Genomic DNA, 16,669 nt, shown 5'->3' with positions numbered 1-16,669 from the left:
TACTATGCTGCACATCTCCTCATGCAGAAACACACGCTGGAATCCCCACAGCCAAGCTGCAGTCAGAGGAAGGAAAGTGAGAGGAACAGAGAATTGCAGCAAAAGGATAAATGAGAAGAGGAAATATTTACCGTCTCAGTTCCCAGTTCCAAAGGCTCTTAAACCTGCAGAAAATGTTCTTTCCTTTCCCTTTTGCACTCTTCCTCTCCTCCTCCGTCTTGCTTCCTCTGTGCGTGCAAATGTCAGACAGCGGTAACGGCAGCTCTCTCTCTTTCTCGCTCTCCTTCTCTCTTTACAAGGCCTGCTGCATGCTGCAGAAGCAGAGGCACAGAGCTCCCCCACCATACGCTACGGTCTGCCCTCCATCCCCTCCCTGAGTGACTGATGCTGAATGCGGGTGGAGGAGGGAGGAAGTGGGAGGGGAAATGATGGAAGTAGGCTGTCGAGTGGGCGGCAACTCCTAAAACCATGATCCCTCCCTGACGTTACCAAACCTCCACGCAGAAGTGAAGCAGACACAGGGAGTAGGTGGAGCTAATTGGGGGAAATCTTTAACGTACAAATACACCCCTTCAGCAGGGATTGACACCCAATGTTGACTGAAATGTGTTTCTCCTGTCATTTTTAACAGATTGATTATTGTGAAGTTTTACAATAATTTAAATCTCTTCCTCATGTCGTTCTAAACCCGTAAGACCTTCGTTCATCTTCGGAACACAAATTAAGATATTTTTGATGAAATCCGAGAGCTTTCTGACCTTGCATAGACAGCAACGCAACTGACACGTTCAAGGCCCAGAAAGGTAGAAAGGACATTGTGTGCAAAGAATACAAAAATAGCGACTTTATTCAATAATGTCTTCTCTAGTTCCATTGCTGTCAATGCAAGGTCAGAAACCTTTCAGATTTCATCAAAATAATTTGAGTTCTGGAGATGAACAAAGGTTTGGAACGACATGAGGGTGAGTAATTAATGACAGAATCTTCATTTTTGGGTGAACTATCCCTTTAACAGTACTATTATATCGAAAGGTTATACAATTTTAGAATAAAATATATATTTTTTATATAATAGGATATTCACATTTTTTATATAAATGTATTTTTATATAAATAGGACACACAAAGTCACATCATGTACAGAGGCTCGCGTTACCCTGTTTCAGAGGTACTGTCCTCTTTCCTTCGCTGTCTGCTGTAATCAGCACTGCTTTAAGGGAGTCCCACATCTGAGAAACCCTGCAGTCAGACTGATACCTCTGCTTGCAAACATGACTAGGTATAAAATGATGCAGGATGTGGCTTTCGGCTTGCTCTAAGAGGGAGATCTACACACCGCATCGAAATAGAGCTGCAAGTGTAATGGATACGAAGCATCATACCACAAAGCTTTTAAAGCGCCGATAAAATTGTGGGATTCCATATGTATGGGGTGGCCTATATAGATTTCCAGTTAAAGGGAGTGCATATACATTACAGAAACAGTGAAGACAAGCACACTAAATATTAAAACTTAACACCGTGTCATGGTTTTGTGGCAGCTGTAGTTTCAAAATAATGACTTCTGCTCTCTGTTACTAATGAGCAAGAGAAAAAAACAGCTAAATAATACAAAATAAAATGCAGTTTCATTGATGGTATGAAATATTCTCAATTCACTTGCCATCGGAAGGTGAAGCAAAAAGTCCTTTTACTACACTGGGTCACTGTACAGCTTTAGTGGTCACTGTCCATGTTGGTAAAAATGGCTGTAATGTTGTCTAGAAATCATCTTCAGTCTTCAATCTTTTTTTAAAAAAGAAAAGCAAGTATTTCATATGGAGAGGTTAACAGTGTAGGAGTCACTCTCCAGAGAGGTCTGGGAGAGTTAGGATAGTTACAATTTACATTTACTTCTACAGTTTGTTCTTGATAGAAGCTTCTCTACAGAGGATAACTTAAGACAGACATTAGTAAGATACATCAAGTACGCTGCAAAAATGTATTATTTTTCTGAACTTAATTTATTGTGGTTACACATGTTGGAAATTAGTTTTCTTTACATAAAATCTCAAATATCTAACTGAATATAGAAAATACCCTTACGCAACTGATGTTAATATGAATGTAGCAGAGACCTGGTTAGTTTTAAACCCTTGACTGTATGTATCTCTCCGGGATGCTTCAATTAGAGGAACAGCAGAAGGGATATTCGCTCCAGAAACTCGAATATCTTCCCTGAAGGTGTTTTGTTGTTTTTCCTCTCTCTTCCATACACAGTCACAGAGGCACGACTCTACAAATGGGAATTTACAAGCAGCAGAGGAATAAATATTAATCCCAGGTTTTAGTTTACAGGCAGTGATTCATTCTGTTTTGGCAACTGGCATGCAGAAATCAATTGTGAAAATTGCTTTCAGAAAACTGAGGTCAGAATATTATTGTGGTCAATCATGCTCATAATATATGACTTCCACATAATGCTGTGGGCTTTAAGAAATTAGGCAAGTGATTAACAAAGCTGTAATTTAAAGAAGGAACTTTAGTTTAATGTTTCTTGTTTATACACAAAATATTTTTAAAAAATAACTAGGTTAGATATTGGTACCATATCAGTTACTAAAGATATTTTAATTGATCAGTATCAATTTCAGTTTATATTGCATATTTAATAGTGCATTAACCCTATTTTTAAATAAATATTAAATTTTCAATCATTTTTTTTGTCACTTAAGTGAATATTTAAAAACATCAATAATCTAATAAAATTATTAAATGTAATCAGTTCTATCATGTTCTACAGTTCTATCATGACAACTCTCAGAGGGTTTAGCATAGTAATGTACATGACAATGTGTTAATGTGTTCGCTACACTTGCTACTGCCAATACATCCACAACATGCTGCTGTGAGCATGTAAGAAATACTGCTGCTGCACATAACATATAAAATAACCCTCATATATAATATATATGAATCACCCCATAGCAGATCTATACAGGTGGAGCTAGGGAAGGTGGAGGGTTTCTGAACCGCGCTGCAACTGCTACAGCAAGCACTAGCCGCATATTTGAATGTTGAGCGGCAGCAAGCTCATTGGCTGCTGATACAAAGAACCAATCAGCTGCACCATGTGACAATGATGTCATTATGTCAGATAAGACTGAGTTAGACCTATCAGACTGCACCATCTTGAGTTTCATGACAGAACTTTGGATTTGTTTTTATTTCATATGACACTCAAGCAAATATCAGCCTACATCCTGAAACGTTCACTTTGTTATATCACGTTCACATTTCAACACAAGATTGCAATTAACGAAATTAACGACAAGCTCTCAGTGGGCACACATTCAGCTGGAGCTGATGCTTCCTGTCCTGGTCTAACTATTGAGACAAGGATCTGGAATGGAATGGACCTCCTGCTCCAAATGACTCCAGCGGTCGATGCAATGGAGAAGAAAATACAGTTAAGCAAGCAGCATGGTCCAGCTAAGAGATCACTGTCTCAGTCTAATTCTATTAGAGGACATGGTAACCCAAGCCAGGGCCCAACACTTCTGATATAACCCTCTCTTGACTGGCAACATCCTTACAGAAAAACACTGTGTACTCCTTTAACCCATCTAAATTCTCTACTGAGACATACTTTGGCTCAGCTAATTAAGTAGATGGGCCTCTATCCGGACTGTTATTACTCTGTATTAATTATCTGCTTTTGTCATTATAGTCATGACTGTTATTCATGAAACTAATTATACTACAGCCAGGCTTTTCCACGGCCTTCCTTTCTCCACAGGACAGGCAGTGCCATAGAGATGAGGTGGGCGGTTCCTAAGCAGCAGCAGGCGTGAGACACTTTCTCTAGAGACAGAAGGTCATTCCTCACCACAGGTTCACTCTCTGCGCTGTCTGTCAGAGACGGTCGCCTGGCAACCAGCCACAGGACTCGCACTGCAACAACTGTCACAGCATATTCGTCTGGTTCACCACTATCACAACTGAAGCTAATAAATGAAGAGGTGTGATCATTTTGAATCTGAACCAATGCCAGCCTTGACGTTCCTTTCTCTCTCTTTCAATTTAAGGACTTCAGGCAAGTTTGCATTTAAAAAAAACAGAAAATCTAACATTGTGTTAAGTTTATTACTAAAGTTTGTTTAAATTAACACATTTTCAAAGCAACACACAAACTCAAAATATTTGAAAATATGCACAAGTGTGTTCTTAATACTCACACAGACATAGTTGCCCCTGCCTACTTATAATACAATTTATTAAATAAACTATTGATAGTATGAATTACCTTCTGTGGTGCTGTTACAGTTAGAGAACTACTATCTGTTAAGGAACATAAAAGCATAATATCATTCAATTTGTATATACACCATATTTTTAGTCTGCTAAAGCCATAAGATATCATTCTATGTGAAAAGCACTTTTACACTACCGTTCGAAAGAAGGGGTACAATTTTGTAATGTGTCTCAAAGAAGTCTCTTTATATTATGACTCAGTTTTATGAAATTCAAGTTATAATAAATTATTGAAATAATAAATTATTGCAATTTAAAATAACTGTTTTCAATTTGAAAATATTTTAAAATGTAATTTTTTCCTTTGTTGGCACAGCTGAATTTTTTAGCAGCCATTATTCAGGTCTCCAGTGTCGCATCCTTCAGGAATCATGCTGTTTTGATGCTCAAAATTTTTTTTTTATTATTATCAATGTTGAAAACAGATGTGCTGCTTAATATTTTTGTTGAAACCATGATACTTTTTCAGGATTCTTTGATAAATAGAAATGTAAAAGAACAGCATTTATTATTTATTCAAAACAGAAATCTTTAGTAACATTTTAGGTGTCTTTACTGCCACTTTTGATCATTTAATTTAATTAATCCTTGCTGAATAAAACTTTGTCTTTAAAAAAAATACTGAGCCCATATTTTTGAACAGCAGTGTAAGTTGTTAATAACAGAAAATCTTGACATCCACTCAAACTCTCCTTGGAAAGTTCTAATGAGAAATATTGTGATGCCTGGTTCATGAACAAATCATTCTTTAGAGTACAATCTTTTAAATGAATCTGTTAATAAAGTTCACAAAACTGGTCTGACAGATTTCAACAAATCAGGCTGATATTCACTGAAAAATCTGGTTGCCACGGTGAGCAGCCCCCTGGAGGGGAAGATTATCAGTCTCCTTCAGAGTTGCAAGGTAGATAGTCATACAGGTTTGGAACAATACGAGGGTGAGTAAGTGAAGACTTGGTTTTCATCCCTTTCCCCATCCCCTTAAAAAACTTTGCTTATCTTCTGGTAAAATTCTAAAGTATGCTCTAAAGTACAGCAAACTTTCTCTCAGTTAAATTTGTGCATGTCACTTCCCATCTCCATTCAGCGGGACAAAATTGATCTGTTGCAACTGAGGCTTATAACAAAAGCCATTATTATGGTCTGTCAGTTTTCCATTACCAACCGGTCCTCCCTCACCAGTGGGCTTGTTGCCAGGGCAACAGCTTCAGCATCACACCACTTGGAACACAGTAGACGATTCAGGGACTTCCTGTGCATTTTACCTTACAGAAAACAACTGTTGCGATCACTCATTAAGCTTCTCACCAGGGAAGAGGAGTTTCAGACAACATGCTGAAATCCAGAAGTGTGACTATTTCCAAAAACTGAACAAATAAGCAACAAAAACACACCACAAACTGACTTACCAGAGATCTGTGTTGTCGTTTCTGCTGTCTGAGCGTGGCTAGCTCTAGTTTAAGAGCTCTGTTCTTTTCCTCTAGGAGGCGGCAGCGATTCACATGGTGAGCTGCGTGAGAGGCCAGGTGCAACGGCTGGGCCTCCTGCTTCAGCTGCAGGGGAAGAGGGCAGACAGGGCAGTGACTTAGCAGGCAAACTTTCAAGATCAGTGTTGGAGAAAGTTACTTTTAAAAGTAATGCATTACAATATTGCGTTACTCCCTAAAAAAGTAACTAATTATGTTACTTAGTTACTTTTTATGGAAAGTAATGCATTACTTTTGCGTTACTTTTTAAATATGAGCAGGGCTTGATTGTTTTTAATATAAGAAGTTCTATTTATAGCAAATGTAAAATCCCTTTCACAACAAAAAGTGTAATGAATAAACCTCAGGCTGAAGGAAAAGTAAATTCACATCTGTACAGTAGAACGCAGGAGAAGAAACACTCTTCAGCAATAAAAAAAACAATGAAGTAATTTTTGCTTATTAGTATGGTTGAACTGGATCATCAAAGGTCAGCAGCAAAGACATTGGTTAATAAAATTAGATACATTTGTGTTATTTAACATATTTAATTATTACAGGTTTGCGTCATATTCTGAGTTTGCATTTCACTCTTTTAATTCATTTTGATGAACACTAAATCTGTTTTGTGAGAGGAATGAATTAATTCACATTTAGTCTAGAACTACAGTAACATCATGTTCACACAGCGCACTCAACTCCTCTGCACTTCCGATTTCTCCCAATATGGGGACAGGAGACTTGTCAGTCAATAAATGGGATTTTTTGAAAAAGTAACTCAGATATTTTCTTGTAAATTAAAAAATTAATGCGTTACTTTACTAGTTACTTGAAAAAAAGTAATCTGATTACGTAACTCGCGTTACTTGTAATGCGTTACCCCAACACTGTTCAGGATGAACACAGTGGACACAATCCTGCATGTTACAGTATGTAATATAAGTCTTGGGTGTCTCCAGAATGTGTCTGTTAAGTTTCAGCTCAAAATACCCCACAGATCATTTATTATATAATTTTGAAAATGCCTATTTTGAATGGAAGCAGAAACACGCTGTTTGAAAGCAGCTGTCACATGGCATGTGAGTACTAAACTAAGCTCACTTTCGTGTCTTATTGTGCTTAAATACGTCAAATACACACAAGTTTATGTCAAAATAAAAACACACACAAGTTACAAAAACACAGTCGGTTATGTCTCTGAAGGGATACAGCTGGAATGGGGGGTGTATACACACACTGCAAACACACATTTATGTTCAAACAACATTTAAAAGTGAATTTTGCATAATAGGTGCCCTTTAAGTTTTATTTGTTTTTAAAATGGTCCCTCTCATCTTAGAAATGTCAATTATAAGTAAACCACTTGTATGCCTGTATTTCCCTGCAAAATAATAATAATTTGGTTCTGTGGCACTTTTGGATGCTGTTGGGCTAATTTGAGCAGTCTGATGCAACTTTGGCTCAGGTGTGAGTATGGTGAGAGACTATCAGAAGATTCAGAAAACCTGTTCGAAAACAGCCATTACTTTTTTTTAGTGGTGCAAAAATTACACAGTGTATCTTTCAAAGGTTTAAGACGTAAATAACAAACATCTGAAATTCATATTTAAATAATCTGTGTGGGTGAACTCCTTAAAAAGAGATAAATGAAACTGTTTATGCTGTGGGTATAACCACAAGACTTCTAGTTAAAAAAATCAATCTTTGTGATGTTACTTATGCATTACACCGATACAATTTAGGCTGCAAAGAATCACGTCCAGATTATCGAGCGTTTGCTTGTTTTTTCTGATACTTGCCAACTGTGCGTGCTGACAGGAACACTGGCACTGTAACAAAGCTGAAGCACTGCATTAGAAGGGATCTGATCCCAAACCAGACCATGTAACCTACTCATGGTCACTCAAGAAATACCAGAAAAACTCTCCCAAAAAAACCCTCTAGCTAAAAACTATTACTTTTACACCTTCTGAGATCGCTGAATTCCCTTTTGAAGTACATAATTCATATGTTATCAGTGCTAAATCTGTTAAGCCAGATACATTATTCATTATATTTACATAACATAACATAACTGAGCTGCACAGTGCCAAAGTCTCAATAGGACAATTTAAACTAAACAGCACATCATTAGTTAATCCGTTACTGCTAAATAAAATGAACTAATGTGATATGTCAGAACCCGTGTTGTTATCAAATAGAGCAATGGTTCTCAAACCTGTCCTGGAGTACCCCCAGTCCTGCACATTTTGTATGTCTCCCTCATCTATCACACCTGATTCAACTCATCAGCTCATTAGTGGAGACTGCAAGACCTGCAGTGGGTGTGTCAGATATAGGGAGACATACAAATTGTGCAGTGCTTGGGGGTACTTCATGGAGAGGTTTGAGAACCACTGAAACAGAGAACATACAGGTGCATCTAAAGAAACCTGGCTTCCATACCACCTCAGCAGTGCCACAAACTGATCACCTCCATGCCACGCCGAATTGAGGCAGTAATTAAAGCAAAAGGAGACCCTACCTATTGAGTACATGTACAGTAAATGAACATACTTTCCAGAAGGCCAACAATTCACTAAAAATGTTTTTTTTATTGGTCTTATGAAGTTATGAATATGAAATTATTCTAATTTGTTGATAGTGAATTGGTGGGTTTTTTGTTAAATGTGAGCCAAAATCATCACAATTAAAAGAACCAAAGACTTAAACTACTTCAGTCTGTGTGCATTGAATTTATTTAATACACGAGTTTCACAATTTGAGTTGAATTACTGAAATAAATGAACTTTTCCAAGACATTCTAATTTATTGAGATGCACCTGTAAAGTTACTCTTAAATATAACCATTATGAAAACATTCAAATGTTACAATATTTACTAAAGACATACAACCATAAAACCATGCTTCCTTGACAGAAATCAGGGCAGAGCAGAAAATACCTAACATTTATTGTACAGATTGGTATAATCAAACAAGATTTTTAATGTCCAATCAAGTATTAAAGCATGCTGATTAAAAATGAGCAGTTTTCTGTCCCCGTCATTAGAGCCTCTAAGGCCATGTCCACACGTACACGGGTATTTTTAAAAACGGACTTTTCCTTCTTCCGTTTTAAAAAAATCTCTGTCCACATGAAAACGCAAACGCATGCCATGAAGCACTGTCAAGAGCATGCCAAACCAACAGGTGGCGATATAATCTCAACCGTAAATCCATGTTGGCCAATCAGAAGCCTGAAAAAGTTTCCAGTAGGCAGAGATGACAGCGCAGGCTCTGACGTCACAAGCCAAAAACTCCGGTTTCGCTGTCTACACGATAACACTGCAACCGGAGTTTTTGAAAATCTTCACCCTGACAGGAGTTTTTATTTTTTAATGTTCGGTTTCAGTGACCTGGTGCTGCGTTTGCGTGTGGAGGAACGGCCAAACCGCGTAGAAAAAGATGCTGTTTTTAAAATAACCGCGTTCGTGTGGACAGGGCAGTTTAGGAAAAGTACTGACTATCAAGCACATAGTGGCAAACATTCAATGTGGCTCTTACTGAACCCTGAAAAGTTATATGCTTTAAAAGCAAGATATAGCTAAGCTAAGGTTATGGCCCACATAAATGCAACCTGAAAAGCTGCTCTTGTCCATTTGACATCATATCTCTCTCCCCATTTCTCTTTATAATCTTGTATTCTGCAACCTACAAAATGTAGCACATAATATTTCATCATAATCATAATATTTCATATTTTTCCTTCTCTTTAAAATTAACAGAAAAAATTCCTCAAATTTTGCTTTTTGCATCTAGCTAGAAACATTAAGAAGTTCAGTTCAAAGAAAATGCAACAACAACCAAAACAACAACAAAAAAGGATTACTAGCCAACATTGATAACAGTTGGTGGATCAAATATAGCATCATTAATAATGAGACACACATACAATTAAGCCTTAAACACATTTTAAACACTCAAATCAACTGCCAGCCTTTTGGCCTGTAGTATCAATGCCAGAAACCCAACAGTTGCCAATCACATTCTGTGTGTTTCAAAGCTCTCTGTTTTGTGTGTCTGTGTGGATTGAACTGAGAGATCTTACATAATCTCAGTAAACAGTCTGCTGTATCAGAATAGTAATACTACCAATCACACTGTGGTGTGTGTGCCAGGTCTCCAGCTGGTTTGCATGCTACACTACATTAGCAAACTCAGTCACAGCCAGTCAACCTACTGCCCCATCAGTACCAACCCAACCAGAGCCAGCAGAGCTATGGAAAAACACAGGCTGGTCAAACACACAGCTCAATGTATCCAACTTCTCATGTATAACAAGTGAAAAGCCCTGCAAGTGGGATGGAAGCATTAACCAGGAAACTAATGAGCCATTAGACCAACAAATCAAGCCGATAGTCAACCCTACCAAAAAAGGGTAATGTCTATTAACACGGATCAACTTGTATCCTCAGGTTATCTGTGTGTTTGCATCCTCTGAACTTCCTGTAGAAGATTAAGCAACAAGACATCATCGCAATCCACCACCTGACTCCAGATGCCGCCAGGTCAAATGTCTCCCTGCACATCTGGATCATGCCATATCCTGTAGGATGCTCTCTTGCCTTTCTTTGCAGTATTCCAGAGCTGGAATGAACCAGCGCACGCTCTGTTCTGAGCCAAGGAAGGGCGACATGTAGGCATAACGGCACGGCATTACACACACATTCTCTTTGCTACTGATCTCATTCATATCAAACATGATCTGCGTGTATACTGTACCTTAACGCTAGCCGCTTCCACCTCTCCTTCTTCTCCTTAGCGCTCCCACTCCCTTATATCACCGGCTGCCAGGAGTGGCAGTGACGACACGTCTGTGGTGTGTGTCTCTGTGCTCATGCGTGCATGTGTGTCCCTGCAGAAGCCCTGAGCTGGAACAGGAGTTAGACAGTGTGAGAGCGTCTCCAGGCTCTCTAGGAGTGGTGCAACAGAACGGTGCGTTCCCTTTCTTGCTCTCTTTCCGTCTCTCTCACACACACACGGTCATAGAGAATTGCGCATGCTCCTCGGTATACTCTCTCTTGCTCTCCTACAGTTCGCACACACAGGCTCTCTCTGTATCCCAACACTTGCACACACGGAGAGCAGTGAAGTGTAGAGCCACTCCCATCACTGATGTGTAAATCATTTGCCTTTTCACGCATGGCCTTTCTAATGCTGCAAAAGCCAATTCAATGCATCTCATCATTTGCAGTAGTGCTATTAGTATTATTTTTGTGACATAATCTGGGGTTTTGATGGCCCAAATATGATGATCCCCTTGTGAAGGACCCCTTCCTTAAATATAAAGGCAGATAATATAAGATATGTATACAATATTATCAAGAAAAAAATATGTATTTATATAAAAACCTCACACTATCCGTTTTCTACAAACTATTAAGAGTATTGTTATGAATATATTTAGAATAAAATAATACATTTGTATTTTTATTGTTTTATTATATTATCTATTTAGCATTTTTTTTGTAAATGACTACTTTTTATTATTACCTTTTTTATTAATTATTATTTGTATTGTTATTGTCCATCTTTTTATTATTCATTTAAATTTTAAACTATTTTCTCAGAACCTTTCCACTGACACCCCAATTTGAAAACCCTTTTATTTACATAGTTACTAAATGTTGATACATTTTTTCCATGTGTGCCATTTCCATTAGCCATTCCTCCCATTTGAACTAATAATATACAGGTTTAGATTTTTAATTGATAAAGGCTTTAAGCATATAAGAAAAACAGAATCAAACAAATTGTAGCAAGACATTCCTCCTGGTTTTTTTCACGAACCTTAAGATGGACACCATATTTAATTTTTCACATATATGGGTTATACTGCATCTTGGGTTATCTTGTTATCCATATGCCACCTAGAAATGTTGGTATTGCTATCTTGCCCTAATGTGATTTGTTTGCGTTATCTCAAGGAACAGAGGGGAAAAAACAGGGGCATTCCGCTCCATTCATCCCACAGCGACACCAAACAAGGGGAAATTAAGTTCACTGTCTCTGAATATCACACAGTTACATCAGATTTTAATGCACACTGGGGCATTAAGAGGGATTACTTAGACAGCATGGTAGGCACATCCCGGCCATTAGCCACTCTTTGCGCTGAGGAAACAGGTCTTGTTGGGAAAAAAATGGAAACAGATTCCCAATACGGAATGTGTTACAGTCTCCTCTGCTCTGTTGCCAAGCAACCCCAGCTGCTCCTGTAGTGCTCTCCCCCTCCACCCCACCCCCCTGCACTGGGGCAGTCCTCTACAAATGCATCAGTTTAAGATGGCATGTCTATTCTCAAGGGGGGGGGACCAGGCCTACACTTTCAAGATGATCCTGATAGGACACTGCATTGCAACCACACCCTCTGTCTATGTGCATCACCTGTCATTTCCTCACATGACACAAACACACCCTCCATTGGCTGGTGGGGCAATTGTGCTGGCTCGTTGTACTCTGATTGGTAGGTCAGGATGTTAGGCTGCGTGAATGTATATGTGGCAGGATGGTGCCATCTTGTGTAAAAGAACCATCATTGCTACTAGACGTATTGTGTATGAGAAACCATTAGGGATCAGATTGTGCAAGTGTAAATTTTTAATTAAAAGTGTAAAAAGGATTACTCACCTTCTTTTGGGCCCGGGCATGACAGGCATCTCCTGCTGCTATGATTGACAGCTGTCGCTGGATCCATAGCAGTTCAGTCTGTGACTGCCTGAGAAGCTGCTCTACGTCAATCCTTTGACCTCGCATCTCCTACAACACTAACACAATGAATTATACTTCATTTATCTTGCACAAACATACAATATGGTGGTCCATCTGTAAGTATCTGAATGTGTAGGTCACACTTGCCAAAATGTAAAGTATGAAACTCATTACATTAGATAACTAGTGGCAAAACAAAATATAAACTGTAAACATAAATGATGGTCGGTCTTTTCTCAGAACTAACCCGTGTTCTTAGCTATTTTTGCTATAGCTTTTAACCAGTTTGTCTCAGCATTATGATTTTTAGTTGATGTATTAAGTTAGCTGCTCTTAAGTTTATCATTTGAACTCTAACAAACTTTTAAGAGAATAGTTTGCTTTAATAGTGTGTTTGTGATATCCCAATTTGTTAAGTACAATGTGATATCACATTTAGCCTTGACTTTACAGAAAAGACGTTTATACTAAGTAATTTATATTTTAGGCAATTTTTTCCAGTCATAGTCCTATTGTCTATTTCTGCCCCCCAGCAAAATTATTTCCAACAAACTGACTGGGAGGGTGATTATGTCATACATAATGGTAAAAGTTAGTTACAAAATACATGTACTTACATATACCAGTAGTACATTGATATTAGTTATAGCCTAGTAATGGTTAGCTTCACTAACTGTGCTGAGAAAACGCACTGGTAACAGTTTTAGTTGTTGCGTTTCAGAACAGCGCAGGCGCAGTAGTGGTGTTTCATTCCTGAATCAATCTTTGTTTGAAGTGATCAGTTAAGTGAATTATTTATTCACTCTTGTATAGTTATAGGGGCTGTGTTCCAGTTCGTTTTTTTCTGCCTTTCCCTCGCTAACTTCCCTCCGTCTCCTCCTCGACTCGGATGTACGTCGTTGATTACGTTGCATGAGTGGCCCCTACTGGCAGAACTAACACAATTTTATTTACAGTGGGTACGGAAAGTATTCAGACCCCCTTCAATTTTTCACTCTTTGTTATATTGCAGCCATTTGCTAAAATCATTTGTTAATTTTTTTTCCTCATTAATGTACACACAGCACCCCATATTGACAGAAAAACACAATAACAGAGTGAAAAATTGAAGGGGGTCTGAATACTTTCCGTACCCACTGTAAATGGTATGTTTGTGTATATTTTCTGTCAATAATTTTAAAATCAATTTTAAAATTCATCTTAACCTACTTTAAGTACCCTATTATTCGTTTCTCTCTCAGTCATTTTTCACCATGTCATGTATCGCTGCAATCTCTAGAAGTAATCTATAACCATTTCAACTAAAATGAATGTTTCATCATGTTTCATTTATTTGACAAATAATTTTGTATTGTAGTGTCAGGGGCATCATTTTTGAAGGGGCACGAGTGAAGTGTGGGGGGGGAGGGGGCTCTCATGCTTGTCATGTGACATCCAGCAGCCACAAACTGATATAGGCTTATGTCCCTACTGACAAAAAAAACAACAATAAAACCATCACAGAAAATTTGAATGGTTTCCACACCAAATAACATTACTAACATTACAAACCATCAACTTTTATCCATTAAAAATGGTTTTCTGTAGTGTGTTTTGGGACATATTCCATTAGGATTTATTGGTTTTAACAAGCCATCTATAGAAGGCAACCAATTGCCAGTAGAGACCAACAGGGTCCATTACAGTTTCCAGTAAAACCAATACAAGTCCCATTATAACCAGTAAAACCATTACACATTTTCTATTGGTGTCTATTGTTTTTTCAGCAGGGGTTTTATTCAAATTTTTTTAATTCAAAATATTCCCAAAATATATCATGAAATATCTCAATTCTCAAATATGTGCAAGTAAATGCATTTTGCACCTTTATAGATTATGTTAGTTCTAAAGTAGCCTAATAGTGTAATCTATTAACTTTGCATAAAAATCCGTCTCTTTACTTAAGTACCAGATATGGGTGTCACACCATAAAATATTTTTAATACGACTGACTTTGTATTTAATGTGAATTTAATAAAAACATTGTAAGTTAATTAGCCTATACCACTTTCATTGTACAAAAAGAGAGCAAAGAACGTTTACATTATCAAAGAACATTTTCACTTCCGTCCAGCAGTTCAAACACTCTCAAAAACTCCCATAATAATCTCTAAAGCTGTTTACACTGTGAAATTAATATCTTACTTGCATTCGTACATCTTCAATTTGTTGCGGTGACGAAACAGCGTGTTTCAGCGAGGACTCATCTGAACGCCTCTGATTGGTCCTTGCATTCATAAACTCAACAGAATCGTATGTGATTGGTTTTAAGTGCGCTGGTGCTTTAAAAACGTGTGTGTATCTGTCTCTGTGCCAGCCAGCGAACGCAGATTTGAATTTAGCAGCTGGTGATGTTTTTCTTGCATCTCACCCAAAATTGTTTGGTGTGATCTGATTCCAAATTTAGGGGGGGGGGGGCAAGCTTGTTGACGGGGGCACTGCCAACCCCACCCCCAATCCCTCCTAGAACCGCCCCTGCAGTGATGCTGCTAGTGTGCTATTCTGAACTATCGACCATCAATCAGCTTCCATGACTTGAACAAACTGTTGTATAAAATGCAGACATTTTAGCAAGTTTTACATTCATGCTGTAAACCTGTGTTTTTGCAGACCCAAACACACACAAAAAATAATACAATATCCTCAGTTTCATCTAGTCTGCTTTTAAAAATATTCAAAACACAGATATAAAACATTCTCAGAATATTTCCTCACTATATATACATTTGAATTGAGGCAGCTATAGGTGTGAGAAAGAAAGGGGGATCCCAGCTGTTTAGTGATAAGAAAATGGCTGCTCTTGCCCTCTGCCCTGCTCCTAAGACCCCTATTGAGACACATTACACCTGCATAAAGTTCACCACCTTGCCATGGGCAGCAGTGAGACTGACATGTCACCTATTCAGACCAGAATGCAGTAAACAGCTATTAGAGATGACAGGTGACCCGGGACAGTTATAAGGCCACATAGCACAGCCAGAGGTTGAAATACATCTGTGAACTGGCATAAATTCCTGAATACCCTCTAAATGAATAATTATACATAAATCATAACCTGCATGAACTTAAAATTACACATAATGGTGTTTCTCTTGATTTTAAATAAGTTGTGCAGGAATACGAGACTGTATGTCTTTCCTTACCTTTTTGTTTGATGTCTGCTGGTCTTTTCCTCTCGTACTGAGGCCCTGTTGACGGCAGCCCAACTCAATGTTAAGGAAAACTGTGTTCTGTTACATCTGTTACATTTTGACAATTTAACCGGTACAGGAAGATCGAGTGCGAGTGAGACCTTGACATTTTCTCCGAGGTGTAACAAGGTGTGAATGTGAGACAGTGTGCAAAATTAAAGTGAAAGAGGGAGAGAGAAACTGCCTGTTCTCCATGGTGTGCATCTTTGCTGAAAGATGCAGAATAAACCTGCTTTTTGTAGCACAAACAGCAAAGACACAGAGTATGTGTGTCTAAATCTTCTTCCCCTCCTACAGCTCCCACAACAGTCGCTACTTGCTGAGTGACCATATGGCAGAGTAAAGATGAACAGAGACGAGTCAAAATGGGCAATGAAGAAATGAACCAGAAGACTTTAGACAAAGCATATGCTGCAGGTATTTCTATGGATAGAAGTATTGTGGTTTGATATGCTTAGATATGGAGAACAATAATAACCACCTATAGTGTTATGAGGCTAGTGTGAGTCAAGAGTAAATCTATATTTAGAAACAACAGACCTGTCCCTGCTGAGCTATTTCCTTTGTCAGGAATGAAGAACTATTAATATCTTCATGGCTGCATGTGGGACGAGACTACATTTGTGTGTTTTGAACGCATCAGTTCCTCTTGAGATTGCACACATGCTAAGGTAAACCAACAGACTTTTAGTCTGTCTATCTATCTATCTATCCATCCATCTATCTATCTATCTTCAACAGTGATAATTAGAAGAAATATTACTTGAGCACCAAGCCTATTAGAATGATTTCTAAAGAATCATGTGACATTGAAGAATGGTGCATTGTCTGCTGGAAATTCAGCTTTGTAATCACAGGAATTAAATAAATGTAAAAAAAACATTGATATTGCAAAAAAAATGTACATTTTTAAATGTAACACCATTTCA

The 16,669-nt window shown here is 38.1% G+C and overlaps 1 pseudogene; it reads right to left on the bottom strand.

The window, feature by feature from the left end:
- The window catches only part of LOC107661183 (RIMS-binding protein 2-like), a 47,520-nt pseudogene extending 35,070 nt beyond the window's left edge, over positions 1–12,450 (bottom strand).
- Positions 12,451–16,669: the final 4,219 nt, after the last annotated feature.

Source organism: Sinocyclocheilus anshuiensis, unplaced genomic scaffold, assembly GCF_001515605.1.
Source record: "Sinocyclocheilus anshuiensis isolate Anshui unplaced genomic scaffold, SAMN03320099.WGS_v1.1 scaffold671, whole genome shotgun sequence".
Taxonomy (NCBI): Eukaryota; Metazoa; Chordata; class Actinopteri; order Cypriniformes; family Cyprinidae; genus Sinocyclocheilus; species Sinocyclocheilus anshuiensis.
This window is presented reverse-complemented; position numbering and strand designations above follow the sequence as displayed.